At 38.9% G+C, this 12,489-nt stretch overlaps 1 protein-coding gene across 4 annotated transcripts in view; it reads right to left on the bottom strand.

The window, feature by feature from the left end:
* The window catches only part of ARMCX5 (armadillo repeat containing X-linked 5), a 90,431-nt gene that overhangs the window by 38,920 nt on the left and 39,022 nt on the right, over nt 1-12,489 (bottom strand). The window lies entirely within an intron of this gene.

A 12,489-nucleotide genomic window follows, 5' to 3' on the forward strand; every position in this document is an offset into this window, starting at 1 on the left:
TTGCAGGCTTTAGATTTGTGGTTACCAAAGGTTCAAGGTTAGCTTGTTTACTCCATTCTTCATATGTTGGGTGTTTTGTTCTGTGCTCTTTTTAGGAGTGCTCCCATCTAGAGTAGTCCCTCTAAGATACCCTGTAGAGGTGGTTTGTGGGAGGCAAATTCCCTCAACTTTTGCTTGTCTGGGAATTGTTTAATCCCTCCTTCATATTTAAATGATAATCATGCTGGATACAGTATCCTTGGTCCAAGGCCCTTCTGTTTCATTGCATTAAATATATCATGCCATTCTCTTCTGGCCTGTAAGGTTTCTGTTGAGAAGTCTGATGATAGCCTGATGGGTTTTCCTTTGTAGGTGACCTTTTTACTCTCTCTGGCTGCCTTTAATACTCTGTCCCTGTCCTTGACCTTTGCCATTTTAATCATTATGTGTCTCTTGTTGTTGACCTCTTTGGATCCCATCTCTCGGAAGTTCTGTGTGCCTCCATAGTGTGAGCAACTATTTTCTCCTCCAGTTTGGGGAAGTTCTCAGCAATTATTTCTTCAAAGACACTTTGTATCCCTTTTTCTCTCTCTTCTTCCTCTGGTACCCCTATAATGCAGATATTGTTCCTTTTGGATTGGTCACACAGTTCTCTTAATGTTGTTTCATTCCTGGAGATCCTTTTATCTCTCTGCATCAGCTTCTATGCATTCCTGTTCTCTGGTTTCTATTCCATCAATGGCCTCTTGCATCTTATCCATTCTGCTTATAAATACTTCTAGAGTTTGTTGCACTTCTGTAATCTCCCTCCGGATGTCTGTAATCTCCCTCCTGACTTCATCCCTTAGCTCATTCATATTTCTCTGCAGCTCTGTCAGCATGTTTATGACCTTTATTTTGAATTCTTTTTCAGGGAGACTGGTTAGGTCTGCCTCTGCAGATCCTTTCTCAGGTGTAACTATCTTGGACTGGACCACATTTTTTTGCCTTTTCATGGTGATTGCAGTGGCTGTAGGCAGGTTGCGGTGTGTCAGCTGGGAGAAGAAAGTCCTTTCCTGCTTGCTGGATGCCTTGCCCTTCTCCGCTGCCTGTGATGGCTGCCTGCACTCCTGGAGCAGCCACCAGGTTAATCTCCTAAGCTGCTGTGGGCGGGGTGTCCATCAGTGCAGCACAGAGCCCTGCGGGGAATGGCAGGCATGCCAGGTGCGCTACTCCGTGCTAGCAGCGGCCTTTGGGTCTGGCCCGGGCGGCTGTGTGTTGGTCTGGGATTCCGGTCGGCTCCTGGGAGTGCGCCTGCTCCCTCTGGCTCCGCTGCTGGTGTGCACAGGGCTTTTCTGCGCAGGCTTCTACCGGGCTCTGGCTTCACTGCCACCGGTGCACGCAAGCCGCACCCAGGCTGTTTAGTTGCGCCGCTGCGGGCTAGCACTGCAGCGCACGGATCTGCTCTCAGTTCCTTCTAGCACTTCCGGCCCCGGTGCGCGCTCCCACTCTCCTGCTACTGGGCCCGTGTGTTGGGGTCCACGCCAGTTGTAGGAACGACTGGCAGGTTGCCTAGTCCTGTGAGGGGCTTCAGAGCTGCACTGCCTCCGTTTAGGGCGCCTAAGTTTCCCTGGTATTTCCAGCTGCCGGGACAACTTTGACCAGCTAAGGGGTTCCTGTCTCTTTAAGACTTGCAGAAAGCACTCACTTTTCTTTTGTCTCAGGGGCGCCAGTTGTGGGGACCTGCCCACAGGTTTTGATTTTCCATTTCTCTAATATCCAGCACCCTGTGCACCTTGTGTCTGCGTTCTGGGTGCGGATTTCTAGAGCTGGTTGTTTAGCAGTCCTGGACTATCACTCCCTCCCCGTTCCGACTCCTTTCTTCCCGCCGGGTTTTGGGGTGGGATACATGTAGATGTATCCTGGCTTTTGTACTGCATCCACTGGTGTCTTTTTTAGGAATAGTTGTATTTATTGTATTTTCATAAATATATATGTTTTGGGGAGGAGATTTCCTCTGAACTACTCACGCCGCTATCTTCCCGTGATCCTCCGCCAATCTTCTTGATAGAGATTTCAAAATAAAAGTCATAAACATGCTCATGGATTTACAGAAAAATATTCAATATCTCAGAGAAGCCTTCAATAAAGAGATAGAAAATCTGAAAAAGAGCTACTCAGCTGAAGAATACAGTATCTGAAGTGAAACTTACAATGGAAGGATTTAAAAGTAGATCATTTCAGGTATAGGAGACAGTGAATGAGATGGAAATTAGAGAACAGGAACACAAAGCAGCTGAGAAACAGAAAAAAGGACCACTAGAAATGAAAGAATGACAATAGAGCTATGTGAGCAATCCAAATGAAACAATATTTACATAATAGGGTTACCAGAAGGAGAAGAGAGAGCAAAAGGATAGTCTCTTTGAAGAAATAATTGTTGAAAACTTCCCCAGTGTGCATGAGGAAACAGACACTCATGTTCTGGAAGCACAGAGATCCCCTAACAAAAGGAACACCAGGAAGACAACATCAAAGCATATATTAATTAAAATGGCAAAGAGCAAGGATAATGAGAGAGTGTTGAAAGCAGCCAGAGAACAAAAAAAGACTACTTATAAGGGAAATCACATCAGGTTATCAGCAGACTTTCCCCACAGAAACTTTACAGGCCAGAAGGGAGTGACATGATATATTTAATGTGAAATAGAAAGACATACAACCAAGAATCCTCTACCTGGCAAGATTATCATTTAAATTTGAAGCAGGTATTAAACAAATTCCAGATAAACAAAAGTCGAAGGAAATTACCACCACTAAGCCAGCCTTACAGGATATGTTAAAGGAACTGCTGTAGATGGAAATATCCCTAAGGTAAAATAGTTGTCATCGTGAAAACAAGCCCACAGTAAAGGCAGTAGACAAATTAATTACCAAGCTAGTATGAAATTAAATAAAACAAAAGTAGAAAAATCAGAAATACACAAAATCAGTCAAAGGATATACAAAAGTGCAGATAATGACATCTAGTATGAAAAATGTGGAGGAGGAAAAGAACAATAAAAGCACATTTAGATTGTGTTTGAAATAGAGTAATCATCAATTTAAGATAGACTATTATATAGTAAGGACACTATACTTGAACCTTTGGTAACCACAGAACTACAGCCTATAATACACACACACACACACCGAAATTTTTAAAAAGAGAAATTCAATCACAACACATCAATAACAACAGAACAGTATAAGAGCGGGAGAAAGGAATGGAGAGGAGCTATAAAAAACAGCTAAAAAACAGTTAATAAAATGGCAATAAGTACATATTTATTGATAATCACCTTAACTGTAAATGGACTGAATGCACCAATCAAAAGACACGGAGTCATAGAATGGATAAAGAAACAACACCCATACATATGCTGCCTACAAGAGACTCATTTCAGACCCAAAGACATACACAGACTAAAAGTGAAGGGATGGAAAAAGATATTCCATGCAAATAAAAGGGAGAAAAAAATCAGGACGAGCAGTATTTATATCAGACAAAATTGATTTCAAAACAAAAAAGTAACAAGAGACAAAGATGGACATTACATAATGATAAAGGGATCAGTCCAATAAGAGGATTTAATCATTATAAAGATCTATGCACCCAAAATAAGAGCACCTAAATATGTAAAACAAATACTAACAGAATTAAAGGGGGAAACAGATTGCAACACATTCATTTTAGAAGACTTTAAGACACTGCTCACATCAATAGACAAATCAACCACACAGAAAATAAATAAGGAACCAGAGGCACTGAACAATACATTAGACCAGAGGGACTTAACAGATATCTACAGAACACTCCACCCAAAAGGATACACATTTTTCTCAATTGTACATTGCACTTTCTCAAGAGTAGATCACATAGTGGACCAGAAAAAGGGCTTCAATAAATTAAAAGAGATTGAAATTGTATGAAGCAGCTTCTCAGACCACAATGGTATGAAACAAGAAATAAATTACACAAAGAAAACAAAAAGCTTACAAACACATGGAAGTTAAAACAACATGCTTCTAAATAATCAATCAGCCAATGAACAAATTAAAATAGAAATAAAGGAATACATGGAGATGAATGAAAACAAAAATATAACAGCCCAAAATCTGTTGGAGGTGGTAAATGCAGTTCTAGGAGGAATGTACATAGCAATACGGGCTTACTTCAAGAGACAAGAACAATCCCAAGGAAACAGTCTAAAATCACAATTAAAGAAACTAGAAAAAATAAGAACAAATGCAGCTCAAAGTCAGTAGAAGGAGGGACATAATAAAGAGCAGAGCAGAAATAAATCAAATAGAGAAAAATAAAACAATAGAAAAAGTCAAGGAAATCAGGAGCTGGTTCTTTGAGAAAATAAACAAAACAGATAAACCCCTAGCCAGAATTATCAAGAATAAAAGAGAATGTGCACACATAAACAGAATCAGAAATGAAGAATAATCATAATGGATACCACAGAAATAGAAAGAATTAGAGAATACTATGAAAAATTACATGCCAATAAATTGGGCAACCTAGAAGAAATGGACAAATTCCTAAAAAATACAACCTACCAAGACTGTCACAGGAAGAAATGGAAAATCTGAACAGAAAAATTACCAGCAACAGAATCAAACTGGTAATCAAAAAAACTCCCCCAAAGAAAAAACAGCAGGTTCAAATGGCTTCACAGCTGAATTCTACCAAATGTTTAAAGAAGAGCTAGTACCCATCCTTCTTAAAGTCTTCCAAAAAGTAGAAGAGGATGGAATACCTCCAAACTCATTCTATGAGGCTGGCATCACTCTAATACCAAAACCAGACAAAGTCACCACAAAAAAGGATAATCATAGACCAATATCCCTGATGAACATAGAGGCAAATATACTCAAAAAAATATTAGCAACCTGAGTTTAAAAATACATCAAAAAGATCATCCATCATGACCAAGTGGGATTTATTCCAGGGATACAAGGATGGTACAATATTCGTAAATCCATCAATATCATACAACATATCAACAAAAAGGACAAAAATCCCATGATCATCTCAATAGATGCTGAAAAAGCATTCGACAAAATTCAACATCCATTCATGATAAAAACTCTCAACAAAATGGGTATAGATGGCAAGTACCTCAATATAATAAAGGCCATATATGACAAACCCACAGCCAACATCATACTTAATTGCAAAAGGCTGAAATCTTTTCCTCTAAGCAGGAAAAAGACAGGATGCCCATTCTTACCGCTTTTATTTAACATAGTACTGGAGGTCCTAGCCACAGCAATCAGAAAACACAGAGTTAAAAGGTATCCAAACTGGTATGGAAGAAGTTAAACTCTCACTATTTGAAGATTACATGATATTATACATAGAAAACACTATACTCCACCAAAAAACTATTAGAACTAATAAGTTAAATCAGTAAAGTTGCAGGATACAAAATTAATACACAGAAATCTGTTGCATTCCTATATACTAACAACAAACTAGCAGAAAGAGAAATCAGGAAAACAACTCCACTTACAATTACATCAAAAAGAATAAAATACCTATAGGAATATACCTAACCAAGGAGGTGAAAGACCTATACTCTAAAGACTACAGAACACTGATGAGAGAAATTAAAGAAGACATCAATAAATGGAAATCTATCCTGTGCTCACAGATAGGAAGAATTAATATTGTCTGAATGGCTACCCTGCCCAAAGCAATTTACAGATTCAATGCAAGCCCTACCAAAATACCAATGGCATTCTTCAATGAACTAGAACAAATAGTTCTAAAATTCGTATGGAACTACAAAATACCCCTAATAGCCAAAGCAATTCTGAGAAAGAACAAAGCTGGGGGGATTATGCTCCCTGACTTAAAGCTCTACTACAAAGCTACAGTAATCAAAATACTTTGGTACTGGCACAAAACAGACCCATAGATCAAAGGAACAGAATAGAGAGCCCAGATATAAACCCATCTATCTATGATCAATTGATATATGATAAAGGAGCCATGAATATATAATAGGGAAATGACAGCCTCTTCAACAACTGGTGTTGGCAAAACTTGACAGCTACATGTAAGAGAATGAAATAGGATTAATGTCTAACTCCATACACAAAAGTAAACTCAAAATGGATCAAACACCTGAATGCAAGTCATGAAACAAAAAAACTATTAGAAGAAAACAAAAATCTCTTGAATATAAGCATGAGCTATTTTTGCAAGGACACATATCCTCGAGCAAGGAAAATAAAATAAAAAATGAACAAGAAGACTACATCTAGTAAAAGCTTCTGTACAGCAAAGGACACCATCAGCAGAACAAAAAGTTATCCTACAGTATGGGAGAATATATTCATAAATGGCTCATCTGATAAGGGGTTAATCTACAAAATATATAAAGAACTCATATATGCCTCCACACCCAAAAAACAAATAACCCAATTCAAAAATGGGCAGAAGACCTGAACAGACAACTCTCCAAAGAAGAAATACAAATTGCTAACAGGCACATGAAAATATGCTTCATACGGCTAATCATCAGGGAAATGCAAATTAAAACCACAGTTAGTATGGACTCACTTCACACCAGTTAGCATGGCCACTATCCAAAAGATAAGAAAACAACAAATGCTGGTGAGGATGTAGAGAAAGGGGAGCCCTCCTACCCTGCTGGTGGGAATATAAATTAGTTCAACCATTGTGGAAAGCAATATGGAGTTTCCTCAAAAACTAAAAATAGAAATACCATTTGACCCAGGAATTCCACTCTTAGGAATTTACCCAAAGAAAATAAGATCCCAGATTCAAAAAGACATATGGAGCCCTGTTCATCACAGCACTACTTACAATAGCCAAGATATGGAAGCAACCTAAGTGTCCATCAGTAGATGAATGGATAAAGATGTGGTACACATACACAAAGGAATATTATCCAGCCATAAAAAGAAAATAAATCCTGCCATTTTCAACAACATGGATGTATCTAGAGGGTATTATGCTCAGTGAAATAAGCCAGGTGGAGAATGACAAATACCATATGATTTCACTAATTTGTATAATATAAAAACAAAGCAAAGCAGAAGGAACAAAACAGCAACTGACTCATAGACACTGAGAAGTGACTAGTGGTTACCAAAGGGGAGCGGTTGGGGCAGGCTTGGCGGGGGAGGGGAATAAAAGGGCACAATAATTCACAATCACAATGTAAGTTGATAATGGGAACAGTAGTACAGCATGGAGAATATAGTCAATGATTTTGTAACATCTTTCTATATTGAGAGATAGTAACTACATTAGAGGAAGTGAGGACTTGGTAAGTGTGCATAACTGTTGAACCACTGTGATGTATAACTGAAACCAACATGAGATTGTATATTAACATTACTTTAATTAAAAAAGATCATACATTAGGATTAAGTGGGATTTATGCTTGGGATGAAAGGATGGTTCACCATATGCAAATCAATAAATGAGATACACCACATTAACAGAATTTAAAGAGCATTCTCACCATTTCTAGAACTGGTAAGATTGGCTCACTGTACCTAAATTATTTGTGCAAATAATATGGTTTATGCTAAATACCTTTTTTCTTTTTGTGAGTTGGAATTTGAGTACATGCTAGGCAGAGGGTACCTACATGAACAGTTCCCTGTCCTCCCCCAAATCTTGGGCATCTGAGTACCTAATAAGCTTCCTTTGCAAATAACATTCACATACGTTGTCGTAATTTGTTGTTGGAGGATTTAAGGGTATCCTGTGTGACTCTACTGTGAGAGGACTCTTGGAAGCTTGTGCCTGGTTTCTTTTGGACTTTCTCATTCACTTTTTGCCTTTACTGATTTGTTTTTGCATCTGTTTGTAATAAATTATAGCTGTGAATACAACTATTTATTGAGTCCTGTGAGTCTTGCTAGTTAATCATTGAAACTGTGGCTGGATTTGAGTACCCCTGGCACACTGAATATTTTACCTTTTTCCATGACTCAGCTGTCATCCTAATATAAATGTCCACATATATGTGGCAATATACAGGCTAGCTGTTTTCTATTTATCTTTTCCTGAGTCAGTTCTATTCTGTTTTACTAACTATAGGTCAATATTTTTTTTAATTCCTGGTGGGACAAATACTTTCCAACCTCCAAAGTATTTTTCTTTCAAAATTATCTGAACTGTTTATAGGCTTATGTATATACAGAAATCCATAAGGAGTTCTTGAGCCACTAAAAATCTCTAAACCAAGAACCTCTAAATGGCAAATGGAAAAATTTACAAATACTCTGCTCACAAAAAGAAAATCCAACTGGCTAAGAAACATCTGAAAATAGGTTTAACCTCATTAATAATAACGAAACAACAAAGCAATAACATGTTCTGCAATTCCATTAGCAAAATACTTAAAAATTACATGGCTAGTATCACAGTCACTTTAAAAACTGTATCTACCAATCTCACCATATGTTTCTAAGACAAACTATCCAGCCTCATCCCAAAGGAAGAAGTCCTTGCTTAACTCTTGAGTAAGGTATGACTACGGAACCAGCACTGGACACCTGAAGGTGAGAATTCATGGAGTTGGTGAAAGGAATCAGGAGTGTCACCATGAATGGGGTAGAGGGCATTCTGGAAAATCTCTGAAGAATGGACAGGCCTTTGAGAGAGCTTATAGAGGGCTGGGGAATGACTGGTGGGAAGGGACAAGTGAGTGAGAAAGAGGACCCTTCCAGTTGCAAGAAACTGTGGTACAGATAATGATTATGAAAAGTCTATTTTTATCTGTAAAAGTATACTTTTGCATGTTATTATTTATATATGTAAATTAAATAATATTTTGTAATGTATGTGCTGCCCTAAAAGGCATTAAGTAAAGAAGGTTTAAAAGAAAAATTCTAAGGTTTCTTTAAGGTACAGACACTATTTATGTTATACAAACTCTTTCTGAGACTAGAAAAAGAACAAAAGCTAACAAACTCATTAAATGAGGCTAAGATAACCTTGAAACTACGATGAGAAAACTACAGCATAAAAAACTTTAGGTCAATCTCACTCACGAATAAGAATTAAAAATAATTAGCACATTGAATCTCTCAGTATATTAAAAAGTAACAACTTAAATACTGTGGTAGAACATCAAGGAGATAGGCATATCCACAATTAAAGTCAAAGATTTCAGAACCTCTCTCTCAATAACAAGTAAAGATGAAATAAACATATACAATAAAGGACATAAACAACATTATGAAACAAGTAGACCTAATTGACATTTATAGAACAGTTCACACAACAGGATACACATTCTCAAGTGCAATTGGAATATTTACCAGGATAGACCATATTCTGGGCCATAACAAATGTCTCAGTAAATGAAAAGGTTTCAAGTCATACAAAATATGTTCTTCAACCACAATGGAATTGCAGTCTGCTTTGTAGAAATCCATAAGTGAAAAATACCTGGAAAAGCCCCAAATACTTGGGAACTACATAGTATACTTCTAAGTAACTCTTTGAACAAAGAAGAAACCAAAAGAGAAATTAGTATGTAATTTCATTTGAAGAAAAATGAAAATATAACATATCAAAATTTGGGGGATACAGCTTAAGAATTATTGGAGGGAAATTAATAATAAAATGCCTATATTAGTTAAAAAAGGTCTCAAATCAATGACTGCAGCTTCTATTTAAAGTAGCTAGAAATGGAAGAGTAACAAACAAAAAGTAATTAGAAGAAAATAATCTAACAGATATCAATGAAATGGGAAAAAGAAAAGCAATAAAGAAAACCAATAAAACAAAGTTTTTTGAGGTCAATAAAATTGATAAGCCTATCACCAAATGATAAACAAAAGAGAAGACACAATTACTAACCATCAGGAATGAGAGAGGTGACATCACTAGATATTCTACAAATACTGAAAAGATGGTAAGAAAATGATTGGCAAGGTAGGGAAACAGGCACTCTCATACTTTGCTGGTGGGAAGGAAAATTTGCAATACCCCCTTGGAAGGATATTTGAGAATACCCAATAAACTACACATGCACTTATTTGATTCACCATCCCCACTTCTAGAAATCTGTCCTGTAGATAGATACCCCTAACCATACAAAAATACATTTGTACAAGGTTATCTTTTGAGCATTGTTTGCAACAGCAAAATATTGTAAACAAATGTCCATATATAGGAGAATGATTAAACAAATTACGGTAGTGACACAATGGAGCATTATGCAGTTATAAAAAGTTGAGAAAGATCTCTATGTATTACCTGGCTTCAAATATGTAAATTGTGCAAATAAATAGAGAGGTAAATGGGGTTAGAAAAATGTATTTTTCCTGACTATATTTTCCTAAAAGGACCTTGATATCCTATGGCTGTCTCACAGACCCCAGCTCTGACCAAAAGGGATCAGCACAAATAATGGAGTGCCACTAAGGATAGCTGCAAATCACCAAGTCTTAAGCACTGACCAGAAAACAAAAACAAAGAAAAGGACAAAGCCTCTATAGACCGGAACACGTCAGACTATCTATAAAGCACTTTCTCTAGGTGGTTTCCAGAGAGACTTTCCTTTGAGGCCCAAGACCGAAAAGGGAGCCTCAGATGCAGCAATTGGAGCAGTGACCCTTGCAGTCTCAGATGTAAGAGAGCTGTTGAGGAAGCAATGGGATACAGACCTTTCAGAATCTCACATCTAGGGTACAACCCCTGGATGTTCATGCCTGGGATGAGATCCAGGGATACTCTTGGAGTCTGAGAAGTTTGGTGGCATTCCAATGAGAAATCCTATACGAAGGGCTCAAAGCATCTAGATCCTCTCTTTTCATAAGACTGTTCCCCTCGCCCTTCCTTAAGAGCTGTCCAGATTGGAGTTAGGGTTCAGCAGCTGAACCGTTGGAGTTATAAATCAGTTTTATTCACGCCCTCCTTTTCCTACCACCCCTGCCCACCCATCCCCTGCAATTCTGAGCTGTCCTCAGCCATCCCCATCGTCTGGAAAAGACAGACAGACAGTAGACAGTGAGTGCCCAGTAGGTGGGAGGAAGGGAATGTAGCTCACGGTTCCCATCTTCACATCTGCCTTTCCTGAGCCAACGCCACGGGTGTTCACGAACTGTCATTTCACCATTTCCTCTCTCTGGGCTCCCCTAAAGCCAACTTCCTCCCGTGAGTCCACCTCCCCGACTGACACACAGAAACACATAGTCACACACCTGGGCAGGGAGCCCCGAAAGTAAGAGAAGGGGTATTCTGAAGGCAGGAGGAAGCAGGAGGGTCCAAGGCACTTTCTGCACCTGATCTAGTCTCAGCCACCACCTACACGCGCGCCATTTCCGGCCTCGAACCCACCCCCTCCAACAGCGACCGCTGCTCTCTCCACGAAGCCTCCCGCAGGATGGCTTCCTGCTTCTTGGGCTGCAGGACAAAAGAGACCCCCGCCAAGACGCTCGTGATTGGCTGAGGGATTGCTTCCTCTAACAAATGCTGTCTTAACAATTCTGGTTGACTGAGTGATTAGTTTTCGGGCTAGTGCAGCATGGAGAGACACCGCCCACCCACCATAACATCCTACCACTCTTCCCACGCAGTCTGTCAATTGTCGGGTGTGGGTCCTTCCTGTCCCTTTTGGAAACAACACACCTCAATGTTTGCCCCTGGGGAGAGAAGCGGTCACGTGACCTACCGTCGGCACCCACGTGATCATATCTTCTGCTTATCTGCCACAGTCCTGCAGCAATGATGGCAGGATCTCCTCTCGGGTTGAGCTTCTTGCTAGAAAAACCTGAAGCTCCTGACGGTGGTGAAGACAAGAGAGCTGAAAGAAGTCTGGATTTAGAGCTAAAGCTTCCAGCTCTAGGCCTGGGCCTTGCTCTGTAGGAGGACAGGGCTGGCGGGGAGCACTCGATGGAGCTTGGAAACGAACTGATTTTTAATATTACATATAATACTCGGGCAACATATTAAACCACACACACAGGATGTCTTGAAAAATACTGATAAGCAAAACATTCAAACTCCAATTTCCACCACCAGGATGATCCCTGTTAACACTTCTGGTTGTGGAGGGAAGCAAAACTGCCCCTTTGCTCTACTTCCATAAACTTTCCGTACTAGAATCGGGTATGGAAAAGCACTTTGCACCCTCAGACAAACCAAAAATAACAGGGTTACCATGTCTGGTCCTTTTTCTGAAAAATAATAAAACTATTTCTCCTAAGCCTGTACACCCATTGCCCCAAACCAACTTTATTCCTGGCTTTTGCTCTTGCATGAAGATACCATTGTGAATGTTAAAAAAAAAAAATTATGAATTCAGGAACTTTGGAAATTTTAGTTTATTCCCTTTATATAATTACATATTTTTGTCTGTCAAGCCAGTCCTTCAGAAGTTGTAGTCTCTCACACTTCTTTAATTCTTTGACATATCATTGCAGAATTTTCCATAATCAAATATAAATTTGCATAAATTCACTCTATACTTTATAATGGGATCA

Source organism: Manis pentadactyla, chromosome X (genome assembly GCF_030020395.1).
Source record: "Manis pentadactyla isolate mManPen7 chromosome X, mManPen7.hap1, whole genome shotgun sequence".
NCBI classification, from domain to species: domain Eukaryota; kingdom Metazoa; phylum Chordata; class Mammalia; order Pholidota; family Manidae; genus Manis; species Manis pentadactyla.